The sequence below is a fragment of the Corvus kubaryi genome, unplaced genomic scaffold (assembly GCF_017639235.1).
Source record: "Corvus kubaryi isolate FWS band 111438036 unplaced genomic scaffold, C.kubaryi_AGA036_p1.0 37264, whole genome shotgun sequence".
In the NCBI taxonomy this organism is placed as follows: domain Eukaryota; kingdom Metazoa; phylum Chordata; class Aves; order Passeriformes; family Corvidae; genus Corvus; species Corvus kubaryi.
This window is the reverse complement of record NW_024581079.1, coordinates 3,726,024-3,753,524: the sequence shown is the minus strand read 5'-3', so window position 1 is coordinate 3,753,524 and position 27,501 is coordinate 3,726,024. Positions and strand designations below refer to the sequence as shown.

The window sequence follows — 27,501 nt, the reverse complement described above, 5'->3', positions numbered from 1 at the left end:
GGGCGGAGCGGGGGTGGCGCTTCCGCCGCGCGGGGCTCGGTGGCGGCGGCCCTCGGCCGGCCCCGGGCGGCGGCGGAGGAGGGAAAGTTCCGGGAGCCGGTGGGCGGCCCGACCCGCCTTTGGCCCGGCCCGGCCCGGCCCGCCGCCGGGACCCGGCCCACTGGAGCACCCGGGCCGCCCGAGCGCCTGGCCCGAATCCAGGGGGGCCAGGCCGGGGTGCAGCCCCGGGGCCGGGGACCCCCGCCCGCCGCTCCTGTTGCTCATCCCCGAGTTCCCAGTGCGGTGGCACCGGGGCGAGCGGCCGCCCCTTGGCTGGCCCGGGGCACAGAGCCGTGTCACGCAGTCGTGGGGCTGCCCCGAGCTTTGAGTGGGAGAAGCAGCGCGCTGAGCCCCGGGGGCAGCACGACCGGAGCCGGGATCCAGGGATCCATGGCTCCGGGAGCGGCCAAGTGCAGGCGGTGCCCTCTGACCGGTGCTGGGCGGGGGGGAGAGGCACAAAACCAGGTTGGGGTCCTGCGCTGCTCGGCTCAGACATAGCAAAGGTTGTGCTTGGAGGAGTGGAAGGCTTCGGTGATGGGTGCTGGTCACTGGGTACCTGGCCCATGCTGGGAAGTGGTGGACAGCCGCACTCTGCTTTCCCTGTGTTCCTGGGATGGAGCAGGGAGTGTGAGCAGTGGTTGGGACGAAGTGTGACTTGGGAGAAAGAAAATAGTTGTAGTGTCCATAGAGCAACTTAAAGGGACATGACTGCCAATACCAGTGTCAAAAAACTTAGTTTCTGGGAAGACACTGTGAGTTTAATTAAACTAAATTGAGCTTCTTTGTAAGTATTGATTATTTCAGTTGTGTTCCACATAGTTCTGTAGCTGCACAGAGTTAGTCTAGTGATAGCATCTATTGTTGAGGTTGTTAAGGAATGAAAAACCTTCTCCAGGTCACACGACCGATGCAACTGTTCTTAAACGGTGTCCTGCGTTTGGTGGGATGGATGACATTAATGTCTGGGTTCAGTAACTTTTCCATGTTATTACACTAGTGAAGAAGGAGTGGTGTGAGAGAAGGATCAATGCAGATTCTCTGGATCTAAAGCAGTTTGGTCTTGTCTAGTGCTATAGTGAGGTTATTTGATGGGTGTTTCTACAGTACAACCCATCCAGCCATGAAGAAGTCACTGGGCCACAAGGCAGTGTGCAGGTTGTCTGTCAAAAGGTGTTCTGACCCTGTGAAGAAGTTTTTCCTATTACAGAATTAGAAGCCAGTTTATTCTTTCTTTATGGTTTTTTTTTGTTTTCTTTCTGACTCAACTCGACTTTTTGTTGGAAAGCCTGAGAAAATACACATAAGGGTGCAGAGAGTTTTGAAATGAAACGCCAACCCATGATGCAGCAGGATTTCCTGGTGAGCTGGAGCAGGGCGGCTGACTTCAGGGTTGTGATTAATCTGAGAGGATGTAATTTTTACTGGCTGCTCAATAGAGAGTGTGCAGCTGGAATTCTATGTTGGTGCTGCTGATGGATGTGGATTTACAACAGTGGGAGTGGGTAGTGGCAACAAAGCTTTTCTGAAGCTGGGTGAACAGTTAGTGCCAGTTCTGGAGGTTCAGAGCACTTCATCTCTAGCCCCTGTGTCCAGAGGACTGCAGCCCACGGTCTCTGGTGCTTCCTGACATTTTACAGAGTGCTAAGAGTTGACTAGTTGACTGAGGGACAGCATTTCTGGCCAAATGTCCACACCCAGTATGCTGTGGTCTGAAGCTGTGAGGGCAGCTGAAACCCTGGTACTGGAGCCGTGGCTGGGTGCTCTGAGCTTGTCAGCTCCTGTCCCTGTCCTTAGCCTGCCCTTCATGTTGTGCAGACTTGTATGTGACTTCTGCAACTGCAGTGCACCTTTTGAGAGTTGAGAAGGTGAGAAGGTTTGTGAACATTATTATAGCTCATATTTGGATGCGTTGACAAAATTTTTTCCTTGGGGTAGTCAGAAACTCAACAAGTGAATATTTTTGATTTGAAAGAGCAACACGTACCTCGAGTTTGTGCTGGTGACTGTGGAATCTCTCGTTTCTTTCCCTTGGTTGCAAAGACATGCTCTGGTACAAGTTGGCTAAATACTGGTAATTTAAATAACATTCTACTAGGCAAGTGAGCCCATAGAAGTGTAAGGATTCAGTGAGAGAAACGCTGAATTGTGATGACTTTCTAAGAAGAGTCCTTTTACTGGGATGAGCCCATGCCTTTACGGTAACATTGTGGTTTGTTTTCTGGTGACATGCACAAAAAAAAGCCTCTCACACCCTGCTGAGAATTGCAGCGTTCCAGATCTGTAGTTACCACAAGACATACTGAAAGAGGCAAACTCTACTGAAGCTGTGGAGGAATGTTAAAGCCAGAATTCAGATGCAGCACTGCTGAATGCCTGACTGGCCTCTCTGGGATCTCTCCGTGCTGCACCTTGGAGTTTTGGGATGAGGCTCGGGCTTCCAGTGCTTGGAGTCAAACCCAGAAGGTGATGCTGAATCTGGTGCCAAGATAAGGAAGTGCCTTATCTAAAGCTGCTGTATTGACTTCAGGACTTAAAATGCCAGCCCACGACTGCAAGATACTTCCTGCTTTCTTTACACTTTTGGGGATTTACTTGTAGTCACTCTCATTTATCAGTGGAGCTCTGAAACTCCAATTGCACGTTGTCATCTCTTGCTTGCAGTGCCACTGTGTCTGCTCATTTGGTTAAAAACAGGAGTAGAGTTGGTTTTTGTTCTTGGAGAAGAAAGGGAAATCCTACAAAGTTTGAGTTCATCAGCAGATAATTGTTTTGTTGTTTCTACCCAGGGCATCTGGGGATATGCAGTATTTTGCTTTTCTGTGCTGATGTAGTTTTGTTGGTGTGGGTGTTCAATATGTGATCAGAACACAGAAACCTATTTCTTTGTTCCCTTAGAAAATAAGTGGTTTAGAGAGCGTTGCTATGACCCTCTTGCAACTTCTCAGTCTGAAAATACACTTTCAAAAATAAGTGTTGTTTTGTGAAGGTGCACTGTGATTTTTTTTTTTTTAAAGGCAGAACTCACCTTCAGCTTGCTGAAGGGAAGGAACTGCAGAGGGAATCTTGTCCTTAGTTGGGATTTTGTAGCAACTTGCTGATTTAATTTCTGACATGTCCCGTTGAAAGTCTGACTGTAGGCAATGGTTGCAGCACTTGACAGCTTGTGTGTCACTGTGAGAGAACACCCAGGAACTCGGGTGCTCTCCCTGTGGTTTGAAGGAACTGTGCTCCTGGCTTTGCCACATTTCCTTGTTTGCATCCCTGCAGGCATTTTATAGTTTGGAAAATGCTTTTTAATGATAACAGTGCGCTTGAGATAGCAGCATGCCTCGGACAAGAGATCCATCAGGGCCCAAACAGTGTCACCTGTGTCCTGTTCTGAACTGTAGGTTCAACATGAACTTGGTAAATTTGGTAACTCTGCCTTAATTGGAATATGTGAGGAGAAAATGCCTATTTATAAATGCAGATAATTCCATATGCAGTACAAGTGGTGCAGATACAAGGCTTTTCATGCCTTCAGGCCTGTGACTTTGGTGGGTGCTGCTCTCTGTACCCAGAGCTGGGAGCACTGGCTGGGCAAGGCTCCCAGCACCCAGTCCCTGCCCTGCTGCTCATCCTGCCCTGCTGCTCATCCTGCCCTGCTGCTCATCCTGCCCTGCTGCTCATCCTGCCCTGCGGGGAATTGGATCTTTAGAGACACAAAAAGGTGTGGTGGGACAGGCTCTCAGCCACAGTTGTAAGCATTATTAGACATGAGCGCTTGATGTGGGAGTGTATTGTGAGCTCCAGTCATGCAGTTCTTAATCATTTATTAATCATTTCTTTCAGAATTAGGAGCAGGAGGTGGAATTCTTCAGCCTGTCCCCCTTCAGCTGAAGGGCAGGTTGTTTCAGGTGGTTCCCAAAAGTAACGTTTTACTAGAAAGCAACATCCAGCCAACTGTGTTCTTTGCTGTGCAAGGTTTCAGCAGCAGCTATGTTATTTATTCTATAAATAAATCTAGTGAGTTTATATTCTGTAACTCTACAAATAGCAGGCTTGTATTATATTGGCAGGTTAGGTGAATGAAAACAGCGTTGACAGATTGTTCAGCTCATAGGAAAAAGATATTTCTTTGTAGAGTTACACAGGGATTATCCTGTGTGTCAGAAATGTTCCTAAATGTCAAATGTTTTTCTACAATAAAATAATAAAAATCAAAACAATTAATCTTGGATACATTTTTACATACTAGAGCATAGCATGTGGTGGTGTTTTTTGAAACCAAATCAAATAACAAGCTGAGTATCTATTTGCTCTCCCCCACATAAGGGTTTCTCTCTCTGCTTTTAGGGTTATAATCCCCAAGGACCTGGAAGATACCAACATGTTTGTGTTTGTAAGTGGGAAATGAAACGTCGTTTGCAAATGGGTAATGAATTCCACCTTAAACGCATGCTCAGTGTGCCAGTTTTGCATTGTTAATTTCTAGATCTGTTCATTAAGACCACATGAGCTGGTTGCTGCTAGTGGAATTGCACAAGATGGTTGAGCTGCTCTGCCAGCCTGCCTCAGCTGAGAGAGATCTGTGTCTCCACAGCTGCACAGCTCTCCTTTCCCTTTGTGCTGCTGCTGGCTTGACCTTCCCTGGAGCTGAATTCCCTACCTGGCAAACTCCTCTGCTTGGGAGGGAGGTTTTTCTGCCCAGTGAGTGAATCAAGTCAGGCTGTCAGAGTCAGGAGTTGACACAGGTGATGCAAGGTCAGTGGCAGGAATACTTTTGGAGAAAAATGGTCCTGGAGATGGGGATCCTTCAGGTGGGAGGTTCAGGTTGACTCAGCTGTGCGTGCCTGTGCTCTGGGTGTGGATGTTCAGCAGGGAGCCAGCCCATTGCTCTGTGTGAAGTTGGGGTTCTGTGGGTAACTCTAAGCTTCACTGAATGCTCCCTGCCAGCTCTGCTGTCTGCAGCTTGTGTTTGTTCTTCCCTTCTTTGGGGCTGGTCCTGCCTTACTAGAGTAGCCTGGTGCCATCAGCACAGTGTTGGCATTCTCCTTCTCTAGATGGAAGAGCTCACACTTGCAGTATCACGGCGTTGTTTGGCTTGGAAGGGACCTTACAGATCATCTTGTTCCACCCCCTTGGGGACACCTTCTGCTCCAAGCCCTGTGTTGCTATGGTGGCCTTCCTGTGTGGTCAGAGATGACCGCTTGGTCTGCTCTTTGTCTCCTCTCTCTTCCCCAGGTAACCTGTCCATGCAAGGCCTGTTGTTGCCATGGCAGCTGAATTTCTTTAAGGACCTTTTCTGAAGAATCTTGTTAAATGTCTTTTGGAAATTAAATCAAGTGCCGTCCACTGGTGTAAGGGAGGGCCTTGAGAGAACTCCTGTGTGGAACTTGGCTTTCCTGTACAAAAGTAAGGTTGATTTCCCTGTCTAAATGCTGTAGTTTATTTAGTTGCCTGCAGATCTATTTTCTAGAATAGTTTCTACTAAATTAGGCTCACTAGACTGTAACATCAGAGTGTTAGGTGAGAAAGTAAACATAACTGTAAATTGTGTTCAAGAGTAAGCACTGCTTCAAGCAGTAGAATTTTATTTTGAAGGCTGTTTCTTTTCTGGTTCACTTACATGGCTTCTTTGGTGTCTGATAGTTTTGTTTTTCCCATATCCTTACTTTAACAGGACATTGCTTGTGGGAGAGGAATTAAAAATCTGTCTTCTAAGAAATGAATATTTTTAACAATAGAGGGGTACTTACATATTTTGGGATCTCTGTTTTCCTGAGTTCAGTGGAAATTGGTCCATGCACTGATAATTATTGATAGTGGAGATAGAGACAAGGACAGAGGGAAGGATGTATACACAGAGTACACTCCTGTAGGCCTGTTCCTGTTGGATACTGGGCTTAAAGGAACCCAAACAAATGGTTGCAGTGTTACTGTAAAACAAACAATGTAGCACAGGGAGTGCAAATCAGCACTGCACAGATCATTCTTGCACACAGAGCTGAGCTTGGAGGGACTCCTGCCTTTGGCTGCCTCCAAACTGTGCTCAGCCATCTGTAACCTTTGTGCCCGGCTGTACAAAGTGCTCTGGGAATGGCAGTGAGAGTGGAGAAGGAGAGCTCCAGTGGTAAGGGAAGCTCTTCCCCAGGCTTGGCCGCAGTTTCGGGTACTCTGCCCTTTGAGTCTCAGATCATGGCTTGTTTATTCTTCACCTCCTTTCAGTTCCACCATCCCAGTGTTTCCCTTAAGCTCTTTGAGGCTTTTTCTGTTTTAGCACTAGCTGATTGTTCTGCTTGTATTCACATAAATCAAACAGAATTCACCTATAATATGTCCTTTCTCATCCCTCTGAAAAGGGTCAGTGGAGCTGGTCAGAAGAAATGGCATAATTTCTGTGGGTTTGTGCATCTCTTTTGCTTCCCTAGTCAGAGGAATTTTTTTTTTTTTTTTTAATACCTTTTGTTTCTGTTGGCTCCCTTTGGAGCAGTTTTCTGTGCCAAAGCAGTAAGATTGGGCTGAAATTTAATTCCTGTTTCAAAATGGTCTAGGGAAGTTTTGAATACTAATTATTGTGCTGCTGTACAAGATACTGGACACACTCAGAACCTGGAGAGGTGTGTTTCAGAATTGAACTGTTACACTTAGTTTTCTTCCCAAAAGGAACCAGAGAAGCTGCTTGGTTTTGCTTTGCAAAGGAAAGTTTTTACACACTCGAGTTCATGTTGGTGGAACTATAAAGCACCAGCATCAGGGACAGAAAGCACTGGTGTGGGGGCTTATGTAAATCGTATTGCCTGATGTGGGTATCAGTCGGGAGTTCCTTGTCTTGGGGATAAATGTTTGTGAATGCCAGAGCCATTACAGCTGGGAGGACAAGCCTTTTCCATTGGTATGCCTTACTTTTCTGATTTCTCATTGCTGGTTGTTGATTCAGAGCTGTTGGTGTCCTGGTAGGAAGCTGAGAAGGAAAGACAAGGGCTAAGAGAGAAGGCTGAGGGATGACAATCAAGGGAAGCGGAGTGTCACGTTTGAGGGGTGGAGGGAGGAGTTGTCACTTGCAGCTGCCATTATTTCCTGGACATTTCGTTTCCCCTAGGCAAATGTGTTTTTACAAAACTGCTAAGACTTGAATGTTACCCTTTTCTAAACTTCCAGAATATTTTCTTGGCGATCTCTGCCAGTGAGGATTGCTAGGCCTTTTGCAAGACTGTGTCATTCATCAGCATCGTCCATAGCATTCGTGCAGGACTTGGAGCCCCTGTGAAATGCCAGGAGGTACCACCAGCATTTTCTGCCGTAAATTCTGAGCTGTTGGCAGGGTATGTCACTGATGGAGTTTTATTGTGAAGTACACAGCTGAGAATAACCTTTCACATCTTCCTTGCCCATAAATTTTTGGCAGTCAGCTCCTTTGTTGTCTGTCCCTCAAACAACTTCCTTGACCTAAAGTAATGCTTTGATAACACCCACATCCAGAGTTGAGCTATTGTGTCTGCCTCTGTCCTGAAGGCCACGTGTTGTTCCTCTTTGTAACTCGTGCTTGTATTCAGGCCGATGTCAAAAGATAATGACTTTGTGTGGCAGTGGTCACAAAAAGCATTCAGCATGTGGGACAGTCAGCTCTGATTTGTAGTTCCCCAATTCTGATCTCTTCACCCACAGGCCTGGTAAATGACAAGTAGCACCACTGTGAAGTGTCACAGAGTGCCACTGGAGATATTTGTCCTGCCAATCTCGAGCCTGTGTGCAGGTTTGCTGGTACTGGCCAATGTGAGCCTGACGCAGGGAAGAGCTTGTGGAACTAAGCTGTCATGGAACAATTACGTAATTAAAGAGCATGGGAATGTACAAAACCAGTGACTTGCAGCTCTCCAGAAGAAATAAGTTCATGGTGAGCTCTCTTTGCACCAAACGAGGTGTCAGGGGTGAGGGGAACAGGCTGTTCCCGGCACATGATGGGGGCAGCTGGTAGAGAAAGTGGCGTTGTGCAAAGTAACTGCAGCTCCTGCAGCTCCTCAAGTAGCTTGTTTTATATACATATGTAAGAAAGAGGTGTCCTTTTTAATTTCTGGTCTAGCTATTGCTGGTGTTGGTGGCATGCCAGGTTCTTTGAGGGAAGACCCAAGAGCAGGACGAGTGTCTCGAAGCAGTGTAGGAACCGTCCTGCCCTTCCTGCGGCTCCTGCATCTGACATCGCTGTCAGAGCTCCCTGAAATGGGGCCTCAGTTGGGAAGACAAAAAGCTGTGGGGAAGGAAGGGAAGAACATGCTGGTGGAAGGCTAGAAATGATCTGAATATCATCTTACATTCACCACACTTGCCTATTAATAGCCAACAAAGAACAAAAATTTAACACACAGGGCAGCCTCATTTGTATTATTTTTCCTCAGCTGTAAGCTCAGGCAGTTTGGGACTTGGTTGCTGGGGATTCTTTTTAATCCTCAAGGGGAACGTTGGTTTTTGCATTGTTATAGATGGCTCAGATGAGCACGCCTGTGGTTGAGATGGGTATTGTTAGGCAGTTACTCCCATCTTGTTCCAAATAACACATGCCTCTGACAAACCAACTGTCCGGACTGGAAATTCCTGTGTTAAGTTTTTAGCTGTAGATTGGTTATGTTTGTGGTGTTCCAACAAAACTTATGCAAATTGATTTTTGAATATGAGATTAAGGATTTTTTTTTTTTCTTTTAGGTGTGGTAAATAAGCATTTATTTTTTTCTAAGGATTTAAGTGGGAAATTCCTGCTTAGTTTTCATGCTTTAGGGTAAAGGCCTCTGGCTTTAATGAGATCGTTGTTACTTAGTTGTTAAAAAAAATTCCACATATCGTGGCCATTTTATAATTGTCTGCAAAATAGTAAGTGGTAGTAGCTTGGTTGGACTTGGAGATCTCTTTCTTGTAGATTTTGTGGTTGTGCATAGGAGCAGGTTGTGTGTGACACACGGACAGCAACCTTCACTGCATCCTTCCAGCTCTGTGGGAAGGACAGGAGTTTGACAGGCATCAGTCTGCTACTTGTGAACAGAAGCCATTCCTGAACATCAGGCTGTGTGAGGCATAACTCCCCAGGTTTGGAAACCAGGCTTTGATTTATTGGTCTCTTGCCATGGAAGTTGCCAAAAGCTGGATCTTGTCAGTCAGGTGTCTTTTGTGCTGTATCCTTGTTTTCCTCCAAAGCAGGCAATTTACTGAGGGCTCAGATAAGGAACAAATGTTTTTCCTAACTTTGTTTAGGAGAGAACATTTATTTTGGATGAAATCTCCCAGAAGAGCTTGAACAGACACCGGATGGGAAGATCAGTAAACTCAGCAGGATATAACAACATTGTGTGCTTGGGCAGTTGAGAATGTCACCGTGGAATATGAGCCAAAGGAGCAAAGTCATGTGCCCCTAACGTGGCTGAGAGCTGACTGATGGTGTTGAGATCAGAGCTGTTGGTGCTCAGTCTGAGGGTGCACAGAAGGGTGCACGTACAGAATGTCTCCGTTTGGCTGCGATCCCAGGTGGAAGATTCCTCTCTTTGGGGCTCTTTGGTCACTTTGTCATGTGAGTGTTCATGCTCTCACCACTCAGTGGCTCTAATACCATTTTCCCCCTTAGTTTTAAATGTCCTGATCATACATGATGAGAAAAATTGACACCACCCTGCCCCCATCACGTTCTTTTCCTTGCAATATTTTTTCCTTACCCTGCAGCTGATAAGAATTTTCCTGTATTAGCAGCAGAGATTTAATCTTGCAGTATGATTTCTTGAGGACCACTACCCGAAGTGTTGCAGTGGTTAATAGTTTCATATAATATCTGCTCTGCAGTCTTCTACTCCTGGCTTTCAAGTAGAAGTATTCTATTATTTAGTCCTGTAATTTTTTTCCTTTAAGAGCAGTAGTTCATTTTTGAAAAATTGCAAAGCATTTATCACTTACACGTCTCCATCCTCCAACTGAGATGTGCTGTGTTGTGAGAATAGATGCTAGAAAGACTTTACTGTTGGGGTTTTATTTAATGAAAGAACTGGTATTGGAGTGTGTTTTTCTTTAATTCTTTTATTTGAATTTTTTTCACTGATTTGTTTTGTACATTGCTGGAATCTCTAGGGACACAACTCTTAAGTCCAAACTCATCTTGCTTTTACAGCCATTAAGGGATATTAAAATTGTAGACCTCTGTCCAGTCTTGTGTTTTACTGGAACAATGGACTTGTACTAGGATGGTTATTTATTTACTCTTACTTTTGTCACTCTTCCTGGGCTTTCTTTGTTCCTGGAAGAATACAGAGCAAAAAAAAACAATGGAGAGAGAGCTTGAGTTAATCCCTTTGTTTTGGAGTGAGACAATTTACAATATTCTTGACAGCTGCTTGTCTAATCTCTTAATTGCTGGAAATTTCACTGCATTTCCTAAGCAGCTTATTCCAGTGCTGTATATTCTTACTGACTGGTTTGTTTCCAATGTTTAACTGACACATTTTGCAGTTAACTTTTGGGGTTTATTTTGTCATAGTGAGCTATTTCTGGTGTACCTGAATGTCCATAAGCTGTTCTTTTTTTTTCTCCTTGAGTTCTAACACAAACTGTGTCTTTGAGTTTCTCACTGTTTCCTCCTACCTCTGGTTTTCTTGTCCTCTGACCCAGCTTACTGCTTTGTAGACTCACTCCTGTCAGTTCATATCCTGAAGCCTGGGCCCCCAAACTGGGCACTCTGCTCTGATGCTGATGATTTAGTAGTGCAAGGTGGATTGTTCTTCATTTATTTATTTATTGTGATGAGCTCTTCACAAGAGTCCCTTGCTCTTCCCTCATCCTTTTGTTTGTCATTCAAGGAAGGCTTTGCAGGCCATCCCAGGGGGTGAGAATCTGCCTTAGCCTGTGCTTGGGTATCTGGAGTCACTCTGGATTTCCGTCACCGAGAGGCACGGTCACCCTTGTCACAAAGGGAGGGATGGAACCCGCATGGGAAGGGATTTTCACTGGTGAAACAAACGGGTACTGGCCCATGACAGGGGCAGCTTGCCCTTTGTAGCTAGCACGGGCTACAGCACAAACACTGGGTCCTTGGCTGGGATGGCATCAGACAGGAGCCCAGGCTCTCCCCTTGCTGCTGGCGAGGAGTGTGATGACGCTGCTGGCTGATGCAGCTGCCTGATGCAGTTGTCTGTGCTGTCATTTGATTAGCTGCAGTCTTCAATATTCATGAAGAGCACTGAAGAAAGAGGCTGCCTTGTTTGTTCAGCATCAAGCTGTTGAAAGCATACATGGAACATCGGTTTCTCCACATCCTTTGATTTCAAATGCTGCTTTTTTGTTATTATAAAATGGTACAAGTCTTCATGATGACTTTGACAATACGGAAAGAGGATTTGTTTTTTTGTGGTATAATAGCAGCTGTAAGAGAAAAAACTGGGAAAGAAAATTAAAAGATGCTAAAAAAGTGAAAAAGGGATGCATTTAATGTGAGTGTAATATGTGTGTTTCACAGACTTGCCCTAAAATTTTCCTAGGAAGCAGCTGTCTTCCAGCATGGACAGCATTTGGAGCTTTTGTTTCTTCCAAACAGTAGGTACATTTTTGTACCAAGCAGAGATGTTTTGAGCCTTGAAACCAGTCTTCTAGTTATGACATCATTAGCAACATTTATTTATTGTCTGTTTGGATCCTGGATTCTTCTTATCAAAGCATTTGTTCCCTATCAGTTTATAATCTTCAGGGAATAACTCCAGACAGATCTGCTTTGCTGCTCTGCTGTTTTAAGTGCATGATTATTTAAAACTTGGATTTCACTTCTTGTTTGCTTATTTTGAAACTGCCTTTTGCTGTGTTTTACAAGCTAATTTGTCATGGGACTACGTTGGTAGAGGTGGGATGAAAATTTAAAGTTGATTAATTTATAAGTAAATAAATGGAACTAGATTGTACTTTCTAGGCTTTACTGGATTTTGTTCACTTAGGAGCTTTATATTGATAAACATACCTAACCTTTTTTTTTTTAATTGCTTTTTTGTCCTCGGTGCTTTCCCACCTCTTGTTTTTTAGGTGGCAGTCAGGGCTCTCACCTTTGCTTCCCTCCTGTCACCCCCAAGTGTCTCCTTTTGACTGATAAGCCTCTCTCCCCTCCACCCTTGTCGCTGCTTCCTCTCGGAGCAGTTTGGCTCCTGCTTGGAGCACAAGGTCGTGTGCCTGGCAGGGCTGGAGATTGTTCCAGGCCGTGCCTCGGGGAGGGGGCAAGTGCTCCACGCAGGTCTGGGATAAACCGGGGCTGTTGTGAGTGTCCCTTAGCAGCCACGGTGCCACCTGCCTGTGCCAGCTCAGCAGCAGCCGCTGTGCTTGTTCAGGTGTTCTGGGAGCACCCTCAGAGAATTTGACAGCTTTTAGTAGCTGGTTTGTCAGAGATGAACGGGACCTTGAGTAGCATAACAGCGCAGGGGACAGTGAGTGGACAGCCTTCCTTTGGTGCTCCGTGCCCTCCCTGTGCAGCTGCAGCTCCCTGGCGCTGGTGCTGCTCTGCTGGGAGACAGGGATCTGCCTCTGCGGGTTAGAGAGGCTCTGTGGTGGGATGGTTGGGAATTGGGCTACTGAGGGGTGGGCTGGAGATGCAGTTGGTGATTTGGTTCTGTACTTCTGTGGCTCCCAGCCTGATGGAGCACGCTTTGTTGTGTAGTTGGGCATTTTGGTGAGTGGGGCAGCACAGAGTACAGCAGGAAATGAGTGACTGCTCAAGGAACCTGGCTAGTTCTCTGGGAATATGGCTTTCTTCCCTATCATTGCAGCTGGGAGGCCATCAGCACTTTATTCTTCCCGTGTACCTCCCAGGGAAACTCATCTCCATGATTACATCACTTATCTTACCAATACATCTCCCTTTTTAATAGACTAGGAAGAGCCTTGTCGTCAATCTCTTACTTTCCCTTCTAATAGCCCTCAAATATCCAAGGAAAAGAAAAGTCAATTGCTGTCGGATCTCTTGAGAGTTTGGCACTGCATGTGTATGAGGTGCTTGAGCTTTAAATGTTTTAATCAAAATCCAGTCAGTCTTAGGATACCTTTCTCTCTGGTTTCATCCTTGTAGTGCACAATTCTGCCAGTTTCTCTTCTGCTCTGTTCTCTGTAGACTGCAATATTTTGAAGAATCCTTTCCTTGATCAAGCTCCAAAACTGTTTTCCTGCCCTTCCTCTTCTCAGTGGCTGTATATAAGTTCTTTGTTAACAGACTTGACAGTTTAGTGTTAAAACAAGAATAAGTTTGTGTTGTTTTATCACAAACTTGTAACTCTTTCTTATCTGAAACTAAAGTAAGAAATTTAAGAAAAAAAACCACTACAACAGAGCAAAACAACAGCCAGTGGGAAGGGGAAGCTAAAAGACTAAATATGGGGAATAACAACTCAAGGCAGAATTTCTTGCTTCTCACAGCCAAGAACTGGATGTGGTGTCAGGAATCTCACCAGCTACCTGACAGTGGTTTGTCCCTGAAATCATCTTTGCTTAGGAACTTTTAGACCTTAAGGATTCATTTTCCCCTGTAACTTGGGGGCTCTGCTCAGAAAATGGGTGACTGACTTCAAAATGTTCATTTCAGTCTTACCTTGCTCTAGTAATGTCAATTGTTTGTTGACTTAAGGAAACTGTCTTATGTTTGCAAGTCAGTATTTAATGACTGTGCTAATTGTTTTCTCTTCATTTCCCTGTAATGGGGTTTAATTTGATCCAAGTCTTCATCAGTCTGGGAGTTTGCAAGCAGATTAGAAATTAAACTGTATGGTAGAGAACAAGCAATAATAAATATCCTTTTAAATATTCATTTTTAAATAATAAAAAGAATTGTAAAACCTCTCCTGTTAAAAATGATACTTTGAAATGTATTCTGGGTACCATTTTTCTAGTGAGCTAAAACCTCATTACGTTTTCTTTTTTTTCCTTTGGCAATTAATCTCATAACTCATTCTCCCAGATCATTCTTCTGGTGTTTTAGTAAGCTCAGCAGCTACTCTAAACTACAACCTTTATTCAAATATGTCTGCCAAATTGTGTTTTCATGTCAGAGAAATATCTTCTGTCTGCAAAGAGCACACGGACATTCCTGTTACAGAAACATTAGCTGTTCCATCTCTGCTCACTGTGTTCAAGTACCAGTGCCCCCTCCTTTGAGGAGTAATTGAAAACTTGTGGAAGAGGCTTTTGTACCTATTGGTAAGGAGCTCATGAAACTTTTCATAGCTTAAAAGACAAAATTTTCACAGCATTGCCCTAGGAATTCTGGAGAGATGTTTTTAGCTTCAGTGTGGGAAATTTTGCTGAAACTAATAGCTGTCTTATTTTGCATTCTGTTAATCTGCCCAGTGTGTCTGGAACTGCAAGACGGCTGTGTTGAGTGCAGTTAATATGTGAATAAACACAATATTCTTTATAATATCTGTACAGTATATAAAATGAATAAAACATGGAAATGTTAAGAGTTCCCTGAATTCTGACTGCAAAGAAAGGTTCAAGGTTTGGGAGTGCTCCGGGCTGGGTTTCACTGGTGCTGTAGGTTCAGAGGGCTGGCATGGAAACGGGCTGGGCTTTAAAAGTGCAGTCCCCACAGGTTCTATTAGATGTGATGTTCAGGCTCTGTGTTGTCTCACATCTGCTCATGGTGCTCTGTCTGCAAGGTCACATCCTTCTTACAGTTCTGGTTTTGAATGGTATCTACAGAAATAAGAAGTTGTGGACAGGATTTGGCTTCACTTTTTTTTTTAATTGAAGAATATAAGAGGAAAAAACCCACAGGCATAAACTCCTCAAACACATTCAAGGGTGGTTTTTGCTCCAGGTAGTGATTGGGAATTACCTGTGAATTCTCTGGGAGTTCTATATTCAGGACTTTCTGTACTTAGGAAGCATGTGTGATTTTCAGCATGTGTATTTTAGGATGCTGAATGCTGGCTCTAAGTGCACGGTGAAGTCCAAGTTTCAGCCTGCAGGTAAGACAGGTGCCTTCCATAGGAAATGCACAAGTAATTCCCAGCGCTCCTGCAAAAGAGGAATAAGCCTAAAAGCATTAGTTTAAAAAGGTAGTTGGTTCCCTTTTCTCTCCTTGGCAGTATTAAGACCAGAGCATTTTTGATACAGAAATGTAAAAATCAGTGCTGGGAATCTCACTAGACTTGCACAGCTTTTGGAGCTCCCACTTGTCTCGTGTTCCCTCTTCCAGCCAGGTGTGGGAAGGCCAGTTAGCAATCCTGCAGGGACGTGCTGCTTCCCAAGTGCCTGGGGCCTGGGATAGGCTGATAACGTGTTTTGCCATAGATTTTACAAATGCACTTTAAAGCAGCGTCTCCTGCTTGAAACCCATTATTTAGGAAGCAAAGTGTGACAGAGACAGGAGAACATGGTAATCACAGCAGAACAGGCCAGGCTGAGGTAAAGAATAAGAGGTGGGATTGCTCTTTTCTGCTGGTCATGGGCTGGAAATCAATTAGTGTTGGACTTGAAATATGTAATTAATGATGAAAAGATCCACTGGCAATTTGGAGTGTATTGAACATGAGCTGTGTAATGAAGTAGGAAGGTGAGCTCAACCACTTTAAATGGGAGAGCCTGTCATATCTGTAATATTAAAAAGCTGTCTTAGTATTAGAAAACTGAAGTGTTAGAGTACTCAGTAATTTATAGTATTTAGCATTAAAAATCTGAACGAGCTAATTATGGCTATTAAAATGGCTGCATTAAAATTTGAACATTGAAAGTTTATAGAAGCTCTAAGCAGTAATTAAGGATGCTATTTTAATATATAAAATTTACTAAAGTTGAGCAAAGAAAAATCCTCATGCAGCTCACAAGGGAAAGTGTAGAAAGAAAAATCGGCTTTTAAATTCTTGTCTCTTACTGTTTAGTTGAATAACTAAGAAATATGGAGCTAGACTATCCTCATCTCATACATAGTATAATTTGAGATATTCCTATGTCTTTACTAAAATTGGAGAAGGTAGTCCTTTGCATGCTTATCTAATTTTATACTTCAATTGATAGGGGATTAGAGGCTAGGTTGTGAATTTTTTGTCTACTCTGTATTTTCTGGGATTTTTCTATTTTAGAGCTCCTGAGATCACAGTTGAAATAAAAGCTATACTTGTATGCCTAATCAAGCAGCTTCCTCATTTTTAGCTGGCGAAATATTTTTGGCACCCTGTTCTCAATCTGACCTTGCTGGGCTACAGCTGCTGGGAGAATGGCAGCTCCCTGAAGAAATGGAGGAAAGCTCTGCTTTCAGCTGGCTCTGGATGACCCTTTTGGTGCTGGAACCTCCTCATGGAGCAGTCAGAGAAAATCCAGGTGAACTCCTCATCAACCTACAGGCCTCTGGCTACCTGCAGTAGCCAAGAAGCTCCTGGGAAAGGGGAGAAAGCTCTTTGGCAAGAAGTTGCAAAGTCTCCACAATTTCTTCAGAAGCTCAGCAGAGGCTTAATGGATTATCTGAATATTGAGTTGTCACCTGGAAAGGCATTTTTCCAAAAGAGGTTTATGTTACCTGTGTTCTTGAGCCATCCACCCTCTCCCCTTCCAGACAGGTAATGGTTCATCAGTGACACTGAGCTGGATTAAGTATGTTATTCAGTTAGACTGAGTAAGATTAAGTCAATACAACGGGGCCTTTCACTTTGCCACCAGCTTCTTTTCTAACTGCTTTCCACTGGGGATAATCAGGATTTTTTCCTTCTTACCAAGATGTGCCCCTTTCTGCTAAAATTTTGCTGGTGTTTCTTTAGCACATGCTTTTGCCATTCATAGTTTGGGCCATGGCAGGTTCGAAGGTTCTGGCTAAATCCTTTGGGACAGGGGGACATGCACAGCTCGCTTTTAAACTGTGTTTATTGATGCGTAATCTTTGTTCATTGATACCTGTGTTTATTGATGAGTGATCTTTGATTAGTACCAGCATCATTGACTCGTAATGAACATCATTGCCTTTCTCTAGGAATACCAGTGCAGGAGGATTTGTGTTGAATTCTAGCTGTTCTAGCCTCTGTACCTCCCCTAAATGGTGTTTGAGCATGTCCAGTCACTCTTTTTGAAACCCAAAATAGGAGAATTATTATCTTGTGTGTCACTGAACAAATAATTCTGGAAACGTTTTCATTTGCTCTTTTGCTCTAAGTTTTACACTCACTGCATTTTCCTTGGGAAGTATTTCTGAAAAATAAAGCTTTTAGTTGGCTTTTCCTCAAATCAGAAAGTGCTTGTTCTTGTTATATCTAGCTGTTCAGGTGGATGGATATTACCTTGACCACTGGACTGAATTCTCCACAAAACAGTGGCAGGGCTCTGAGAGCACTCTTTGAGCACTGCTATTATGTGCTCTTCAGCACTTCTCTTAGCAAGACCCTGATCAATACAGTACTTAATAATTTCTCGGGTTCAACTCAGATTTAGAAAGGATGTCAGTATTAATGAGTTTGAATTATTCTCTGGAAGTGATCATGCTGTTAGTTCATTCAGCAGACAAAATCAACTTGACCTGGACCAGGAAGCTGCCTCTCATCCTAAACCCTTATCATAATTTATTAAACCCTCTGCATTCACTGATGTTGCCTGTTCATACTACTGCTTTTCATATTATCAGAGAAAGCATTAACAGCGCCCTCTTCTCTGAGCTTATGTTATGGTTTCTTAGAGGCCATGTATCAGTCTAAGCTTTTTTGCTTGTATCACCTCCATTCCCTAATTCTTGAGCCTTTCTTTCCCTCACTAAAAAATAAATAAGTAAAAAGACCATCAACTCAGAAGGGCAAAATGCTGAGCATTAAATCTTTTGCTACTAAAGCTCTGGGATTAAGAGTTTTTTAACTGCTGAATTCTGGAAGATTTTTGAAACAAACCTTTGAAGTAAGGAATGTGTATTAATTTGGAAACAGAGAAATCAATCCTTTAAAACAGTTTTGCAGTACACATTTAATTGTGTTTATTCCAAATGCTTTTAAGGTAGAAAAGAAGCTTAAAGATTTTTGGCAAATACGTGCTGTTTGGCTAGAAACCCAAGAATTTTAACAGCTGTTTTCTGGAGAACGTCTTGGCTTTTCTTGTTCTTGATGATTTATATCTATATGGGCAGTTTGATGTCACCTTTTGCAGATTCGTGGTTTTCAGTTTGGTTCTCTAAGGCAGTGTGGCTTTGCAAGTGTTTGTGTCACTCCTGTCACTGCCAGGACAGTGGGACAGAGGAGGGGACAAGGGAAACAAGATTGGGGTACTTTAATATTGCTGATTTTTGGTCTTTTGAATAGGGTTCAGATTTTTTATGGTTCAACATAACATGTTATTTAAATGCGTTAGAAGGATTGAGTTGCTGCATGTCTCTTAAGAGCACAACCACTAATTCCAATTAAATTTGGAGGGGGTGGGAGGTATCCAAAAGAGAAATTCCTGCAGTTTTTGTGAAGGTAGACAACTGGCCAAAGTTACTCTCTTAACATCTCTTTCCCATCCCTCTTCTACACACTCTTCTAAATAAAAGCAAGAGTAGGATTTAAATTGTTGTTAGAAAATTCACACGGAGTTACAGAACCGTAATCCATGGAGAACCAAGCTTCATTGTTTCCACAGCTTGTGGAACTGCTGGAAATGACAAACAGAAGGAAGGAGTAAGTGTGCAGCAGTCTCAGCTGGCCAAACCCTACAAAGAGAGCTTTTATCAGTGTATCAGCATGGTAGCAAAGACTTCTGATTCTGTGGTTCCTGAAAATGGAAATAATGTTCTGGTTCTGGAAGAAAAATCTTTATCACAGTTTAAACTGGAGCAATTACATTCCCAGGAAAGGCAGCAGGAGGGACAGAAAAATGTGTTGTACCTTCTCAGAAGTCCCCACAAAGCAGCTGATCAGATTTAGGACCTCGCTTGATGGTTCGTGATGTGTTCTGGCAAATTCATTATTTTTGAAGTGGGATTGTGCCTGACTCTTCCAAAGCCACATAATCCATTTACTGCATTGACAGAGAGAAGTCTGTGTAGCAATCACTGTTAGGTGAGGAGGTAGTTCCACTGTTGGCTGCTTTTGCACTCCTTGTTTCTCTGGTTGGGGAGGGCAGAGGGCTTTGTGCACTCAGCCTCTCACCCTCGGGCAGCCCAGATGCAGAACGGGAATGCACATTGATCATAAGAGGGAATATGGTTTTATTCTACTTTATGCATATTGTATAAATTGTTATGGATTAGTATTTTACTTCTAAGAAGCAGTTTGTTTGTATTAATTACATTTTGAAATTTGACAGCTAGTTGGGAGCAATGATCCATTTACTGGGGAAAAATTCAGCTCGTTTGAGGTTTCAGCTTAAATTTGACACCTTCAAATCTGACCCTTCAGTGCAAACTGAGTTTTAGGTAGTGCTGATGGCAAATGGGAAATTGTTTCTAGTTACCTAATAAATATAACCCTAGACAGTTTAAAAACAGAAGGGAAACCCAGCCTTTAAATAAAAGGAAATCCTGGTGAGTCCTACAGCCTTATTAGAAGTGTCTTGAAGAATTAAAATGTGGAAATTACCTTAATGACAAGCAGATTATTGGAAAAAAGCCAGGTATGATTCATTTAAACCATCAATTTTTCATGTTAGTGCTAATGTATTAATTTAGTAAGAAATTATTATGTTCACGGGATCCTGGTAGCAAAGCTGGCATTATTGTGGCCTTTTGACTTCCATCTGAAGAAAAAGTGGGAGCCAAAAGACCACATGAATTTTCAATGATAAGTGTCAGAGTTCCAGTGTTTAATTACAATGGCAAATTATGCAGAAAAGGACAGTGGGATTTTGTAAAACATGTTGTTTATGTGAAGGCCAGGGCTGTATCTCCTCCTAACAGTGAGACAGCAGCAGTGTACAGGATAAAACGTAAAAGGTGCATCTTTGGGATCAGAACCCCAGAAATGCTGGATCTAAAGGTTTGGTAGTCAGCAAGTTATTTGTGGGGGGGTGTTCTGGGAGGAAGGTAAGAACACAGTTAAACAGTGAACTCAGAACTCACCGTGGGCTGCTGCTGGAAGGCATATCCAGCTTCCCTCCACCCTTCTGCCCTTGTTTGCCACACTTTGTGCTCTTGCCAACATAGTCTGCAGCACTTTTCAGAGGACTGTATTCTAAAATTGTGAATGTTTTATTTTTCAACTGGAAATGTTTCTTAGAAGAGGAGGTCTGGGAAAAGATATCAAGTGTCTGAGCCCCAGGTAGAGAAGTACGTATTTAGAGCAGGTTTGCTGGTACACTCGACCTTGGTGACAGGAATGTAAAGGGGGGCACAGACTCAAGAGCAAGGGATGGTTGGGACAGGACAGGATGGGACTTTCATTTGGGTCAGTGAAGGAAAAGAAGCAGAGAGGGAAGGTGATCCCTGACAGGGAGGTGTCCCAGCTCTGGCCGAATCCGCAGTCCTTGAGCCGCAGTCATGGAAGGAGGAGGAGAGGAAACTGCTTGAGTCACATTCCGCATGATCAGGGTTCTCACACTGGGGCTGTGGGAGAAACCAGCCTCCTGAAAATGCAAAGGAGAAGCAGGAAAGCTGGTTCCAGCACAGCCTGGTTGTGTGGATGGAGAGGTGGGCATGGCCATGGCATTGCGACTGCTGAGGAGCCACTGCTCTGTGAGCTTCACCTGGTGCCTCGAGATACCAAGGTGGATGTCAAGACAAGTAGGGATTTTGTCCTGAATAAAGGGAAAGGTCCAGAGGGGAGAGGTAGATTTGGAAAGACATGAGAGCAACTGTAGTACTGAATGTAGCTGGTAGTGAAAGCTGACCTACATTGTTTATTCCCAGAGGGGTTTGTTGGGGTGGGATATAACTATGTTTTTGAGTAAGAAAGACCCCCCACATATATACATATAATATTAGGGAATGAAACGTATCACCTAAAAAGACAATACTGATGCAAAATCTGATGTGTGTAAATACAAGCAGTTGGGAAGGTCTGGATGTTGGGAGTGTTCTGGGGGGTATGGCTACACACATGCATTTGTCTTGTGACTGGGCTTTTGGCCTCAGTAGAAGTACAGGTCTTTACATGTGTTTCTTCTGCCCCACATGGTGTTTTTATTATTGTAGATGTGTTTAAAAAAAATGAGCCAGAAAATGGCACCACTTTTTAAATAACTTGGAAGATTAGGGTATCTTGCCTTTCTCAATTATTTAAAAGTTTGATTCATGAAACTGCAATCACCCAAATTCTGGATTTAAAAAAAAAAAAAAAAGTTAATTACACTTTAAGGGTCCTGTTCTAAAACCTGGAGAGCAGTGTCTGTTGGTATCTCACTGGAAAGATTAAGGGAAACTGGACTGTCATATTTAAACAATATTTTTTAACTAGCTCTCTGCCTCATGACTGCTGCCAGCTGTCCACAGGTCAGAGGAAAAAAGTTCTTCCATCTTCATGTGAAAAAGGAGATTTTGAGGCAGTGCTTTTCTTGCTGTTCAGAGACTTTTCAGAGTGTTCCATTAACTAGAAATGAAACACTGGTTGGTTGTGCCTCTGCCTGCTTTGCTCCTGTGAGCTGTCAGCCAGATGCAGTGCGACAGAACTGCCCCTGTACCCCTGGCTCTGGGCCTCGTTGCCTTGGGGAGGTGTGTATCCCACAGCTCTCTCACACAATATATTTTATATATGTATAAGAATCAGACTTTCAAAGGTGGTCTTTGTTATCCAAGCTAAAAGGATTGGTTGTGATTCAGTTTTTAGAAAATCCTCCATGCGAAGTCCAGGGCAAGTGGAAAGTCCCTATGGGAATTGTTGCACACACATAGCCAGGCTGAGGTTCTTGGTGGAGCTCACTCAGACTGAGCTGCTCACTGAGGTCATGCAGAAGTTTGGGCAGGATTTCTGTCCTGGTTTAACCCCATCCAGCCACTTGCTTGTTCCGCCACCAGCAGGATCGGAGAGAGAAACAGAAGGGTAAAAGCTGGACGACTTGTGGGTTGAGAGAAGGACAGTTTAACAGGGAAAGCAAAAGCTGCACACACAAGCAAAGGAAGCCAAGGAATTCCTTCAGCTTTCCCATAGGCAGGCAGGTGTTCAGCACCTCCAGGAGAGCAGGGCTCCAGTACAGGTAACCATGGGAAGACAAATGCCATCACTCGAAATGTCCCCCCTTCCTCCCTCTTCCCCATGACTTTATGTACTGTGTGTGATGTCATGAGGTCTGGAATATCCCTTGGGTTGGTTTGGGTCACCTGTGTCTCCTCCCAACCTCCCAGGCACCCCCAGCCCCTCCCTGGTGTTGCCATAGGAGGGGCAAAGGCCTTGGTTCTGTGTGAGCTCAGCAAGAACAGAACCATCTTGCTATTATCAACCTGTGTTCAGCACGAAACCTAACACAGCCCCGCACCAGCCCCTGTGAAGGAAATTAACTCTACCCCAGCTGAAACCAGCACGGTATTATCTTACTTTATTTTCTGATACCCAGAGTGTTTTCCAGAAGCATTTCAGCTGCCATCAATACCAGTATATTGTCAAACGCTGGCTGCTGTGAGAGCTTGATGTTTATCTCAAACAAGAAAATATAACAGGAAAGCGGTTTTTGTCTTTGTCATGTGAGAGAATGATTTGAGCTGGATGTAGAGGATGTGAGAAAGGAAATTGAAACACTTTTCAAGGTCACATTGGAACTCAGAAGCTCTGCAGGCTTTCTCACCGTGTCATTGACGCAGACAGCCCTTGGTGACCCAGGGTTTCTGCAAAGCTCATGGATCAGCCTTTATGTTCTGTACAGAGAATATTGTGCAATTAGCAGTGCAGTGAGCTTCCAGTGGTCAGAGGGACAGTCCATGGACAGCACGTGTGCCATAGCTGAGATGGGCAAAGAACTGGAACTTAGGACGTGCACTTGACTGAAAATCACCTGCTGGTGTAAGGCAGGGCTGTGAGAGGAAACAAGAGCTGCTGTGGGTAGTACTGGAGTACTCTCAAGTTTCTAATTGTGCTAGTTGAATTTTCTTGACGTTTTTCTCTCTGAGAATAACTAATTGTCATTTTAGATGTTTAGTTCTTTCCTGTGTTTATGCTTTGTATCTAATCACCAAAACCAGGTGGACACCTGCATCCAGAGAAAGGGACAGTGGCACAGGCTTAGTCTGATGGCTAATTAGTAATAACATGACCACAGGATTTCATTAGGTCTACTGAGGCTGACAGTGGATACTCATTTTTTTGTTTACTCAACATATTTTAAAATCCATTGTTTCTTATTAGAGATTTCACCCAAAACATGAACAGAAACCTAAATTAAATTGTTTTCTGTATGTTCCTATAGATGATTTTACAACTAAGCTGTATTTGCTTAAATTAGACACTTAACGATATTTACGAGTGATTTCCCCCTTTAAGACCAAAGCGAAGTTTTTTCATACTTCATGAATTTTGTGCACTTAAACAGGAATATGAGAGTTACATCTTGGTGCTAGATACGTGTCATTTGTTTTTTTTTTCCATTGGTAGTGAGTCTAAGCCTGCACTGGGTTTCCCAGTACTTCCTTTTGTGGACAAAAAGCCTCTGTGTTTATTTGTTAATTTTTTTTTTTGGAGTATGTGGTGTGTTCCTGTGAGCCATGGTTATTAATTGACAGATGAGTTACACTATGATGGCACTTAAAATGCACAACGTGTATTTCTGAAAGCAGTCGTTGCTATAGCAACTTTCTAGTAGGTCACTGGCAGTGTTGTGTGAGTGTGTGTGTATGATTTGGCTGTTAATGCAGACTAATACCGATAGAAAAATGAGAAATGGGAGAGTCAGAAAGAAGGTAGCCCTTCCCCCCTCCCTGTCCTCTCCCCTCAAAACAGCATAAGAGAATTTTGCAGAGAAAATGCTTACTTAGGGTATTGCATGTATTGGCAAGAAACTGGCTATCATCTGCTGTAATTAGATGCTTTCTTTCTATTTATGCAAAGATTATTAAAAAACCTCCAAATGGCCTTAATCTGACTCCGCTTTTTCTTCGACATCTTTAGAGTTTGCTTAGGAAAGGAATCCATACTCAGTTGATCCAAAAGTCATGTGTTGTATTTATTGAGCATTAACACCTATTTTTGAAGTCCATCTGTAGTATACACTGGAATTTTGAGAAATTGGGGAGGTTTCCCTCATTTGTAAGATCTTTCAGCAAGGTACAATGCATTTCTGTAGCAATTTAGATCTCCTGGTCCTGTTCTCCCCTGGTTGTTCTCGTCTCTCCCTAGTCCTGGTCCTATGCTCATGCAAACGAGGGATGAGCCAGTTCAGGGAGCTGATCCAAATACAAACAACTGGACAAGAGTTCTTAAAATTGCTAAACAATTTCCTGGACTGTACAAATGGGCAGAAAGCCACGTGCCAGTACAGCCATAGGAGGGCAGAGCCACGGTGCCTGATGTTCAGGGCAGTGCACATGGATGGTGGTGACTGGCATTCCCAGATATTCATTCAGATGTTACTTCCCACTGACTCTGCTTTTGGTTTTGCTCTGAAACTTAGTTAAGAGTGCTGTGCAGAGGACTCTATCCCAAATTCTTAGCATTTTTATTTTTCTCTGAAATAGTTCTCTAATAGTGTCTCCTGGGTTTTTCTTTATTTTTTAATTTTTTCTGCTCTTATTAGAGAGCATTCATATATCTCTTGTGAAGTGATCAACCTATAGATAGGCCATTATTTTGAGTCTTGAATTTCTATTAAGATAGTAGAAAATGAATGACTTAGGGGAGCACATTCTAGATTGTGATAAATGAAAATATCACATGTCACGTGTAGGAAGTGTTCTGTGATACTTTAATCTAATAGATTTTTCTCAAGTTATAGTGTGGGGTATTTAATGTGGACTTTGTTTTGTGTTGCCTCTTTTGTTCTGCAAAAGCCATGAAGAAGCTGTGCTGCATTTGCAATTGAATCAATATGGTAGAATTGCTGTGCCCCTGGATGGGAGCAGGGAGGAGGGATTGTGGTAGGGAGGGCAGGAGGACTGGATCTGCTTGCTCCCTTCTTTTCCAGTGTCCCCTGTGTCTCCATTCACTGGTTTGTTGGGAGTATCCAAGCTGCTGTAGAAAAAAAGGAGTAGGAACGTTGGTTAGGAGCAGGAGGAAAGAGCAGGGACTGCATTTTAGACAACACAACCCATCAGATTGGTTGAACCATTGTATGAAACCTCATCCCAAAACCCTATTGAAAAAGAAAATATCTATTCCATGTTGGTTTGTTGTTGGTTTTTTTATTATTATTCTCTTGATATGTAGTCATGTTGTCTGTGTTTTGAGAACTTGATTTGTGGAAGTGCTAAGTGTTGATGTAACGCCTGGAAAAAAAACTTCCTTGGTACTTTTGAAGTATTCAAATGCTTGCTGAATGCTTTATTAAATATACTTGTGTAGACTATGTGCTCTGGAAAAGCTTGCTCTAACTTTGCCTCAAGGGTGAAGGCAATGCTTATAGATTAATGTTTACATTTATTTGAATAATTTGTAGGGAAATGGAGGTAGGACCAGGTACAAGAAAAATGAAAACTTGTGTCTTCCTTGTATTTTCTGTAAGGATTGTTCCTAGAGGAAATGTTCCCTTAGTTAACTCCTGGGGTTACAATTTTTAGCTAGAATTTGCTCTTGAGAATCTCATGGGAGTTGAGAATCTGCTTTAAGGAAATGCTTCAAAATATTCTCACTCTTGTTCTTACAGCCTGACAGTTTCAAATATCAGTTACTGGATGTATTTTCATTTTATGTAACTGTGTAAGATACTGAAAATCCTCTGCCTTGTCTTTCCGAAGGGCTAAAGAAAGTATTTGCAAATTCTTCAATGTTTAAAGCTGTGTGGTCTGTTCTCTGCAAAAACAAAGGCCAAGGAGTCTTACGGGGGAAATATCCTCTTGTGCAGATCAGCTGCTGGAATTTCCCCCCTCACTGGAGAGAGCTTCTCTTTTCCAGAGCTTCTGTTAAGTTTCACTCAGTCTTACCAGCAGTGCTGAGAGAACTGTGATGGTAGAAGATGATTCTCTTCTCTTCTAGGCACGAGGTTTTCTTTTCTCACCTGTTAATTTTTCTTTTTTTTCTTAGTCTGTCATTCCCAGGGAAGAGATTAGTAAGGCTCTGTGTGTGTGTAAGCAGAAGGTTGGTGCTGTTGGAGACCATCACTGTAGTTTAGCAGAGAATTCTGTGAGTAGCAGTTCTTAAGTTCCAGATGTTGAAGACTGTGCTCTGAACACTGACCTTAACTTCACCACTCCATCCTGAATGGAGCTTTGACCTTGCACAGACACAAACCAGGCAGATGCCTCTAAACCTCCAGCACATTTCTAAACAAGTTTTGGTTGTATCAGGACAGCCTCAGGATCCCACATTGTTTCTGTTCTTGGGTCCCTTGGAGATGTTGGTTTGTGGCTCTTGATTTAGTCTGTTAGCCTGCTACCTGTGAGGCAGCTCACTCTAGCTACTCTGCATTTCTTCTGGTGATTAATGCTTGGATTCTTTCCTCAATTCACAGTCAAGGTCAGCTATCTTTGGGGATCAGGTGGGAAAGAGGTTTGGTGCCTTATTTATTTCCCATGGGAGGGTAATGGCTTTAGGTTGCGGGCAAAGCCCATGTTCCAGTTTTCCAGTACCACAGGGTTTCTTCTCTGTTTGGGTATCTTTAGAAAAATAAAGCACTCTGGCAGTTCATGCTGGAACTGTTGATAGCTTCATTACCAACATCATGGAGCAGCCTTCATCTGATGGCAGCCTTTCCAAGGGAGGCAAGATCCATTCTTCTGTCTCTTTTTAAGTGGCTAAGCTTTAGCTAAGCTATTTCATTAGGCTGAAAACTGCTGCATTAGTCCAATGAATTGTTTTAGTAAATATTTCCCAGATCAAAAAATTCTTCCTTGTCTAGGGGGAAGGACTGCTGTCAGTGTTACTGGGAGAAAGTATTTTTGGCTAGGCTTTAAAGTTGGGAGCACAAAAATGAATGATGCTCGCTCAGACACTGTCACACTAATTCTGATTTTGTCATCTGCTTGTTTAAGTAACTCTTCAGAAATAAAAAAAGGTGTTCCTGTATTTCTGTAAGCAATGCAAGAGTTATAAAAGAAATCATCAGTGTTTGCAGTTTAGAGTATCCACGTAAATTAGTGATGACTTTGAAGTTTGAGCTGTCACTATGCCTTCAAGGTAAAGTATTTCTATTGACTCAGGAGGGAAAACACTCAAAGGGCAGTGAGGAAGAAGGTGGGAAATCAGCTGTTGTGTGCCCAGTGGAGTTAGCAAAGCACGTTTTGGTGATCCTGCTCTGTGCTGCACTGCGGTAAATCCACAGTTCACCTGTGTCCTTGTGCTCTACACCTCTGTTACAGCATCACCTCAGCACCTTCCCTGGGCTGGGCAGGGCACATGGGCTCCGAGCTGTGTGTCTGATAGCAGGACAAAACTGTGTGTCTGCTAGAAGGACAAAACTGTGTGTCTGCTAGAAGGACAAAACTGTGTCTGATAACAGGACAAATCTGTGTCTGATAGCAGGACAAAA

General features: G+C 43.3%; 1 protein-coding gene across 2 annotated transcripts in view; it reads left to right on the top strand.

Annotated features, from left to right (window-relative positions):
* Positions 1-189: 189 nt before the first annotated feature.
* STAG1 (stromal antigen 1) overlaps positions 190-27,501 on the top strand; it is a 173,074-nt gene continuing 145,762 nt past the window's right edge. The window contains exon 1 of one of the 2 annotated variants that reach the window (XM_042024746.1): positions 190-4,453. The gene's annotated coding sequence lies outside the window, so the exon portion shown is untranslated. Of the gene's footprint in view, positions 4,454-7,189; positions 9,575-27,501 lie in introns of those variants that run through there. The other variant, XM_042024745.1, reaches the window with a different exon arrangement.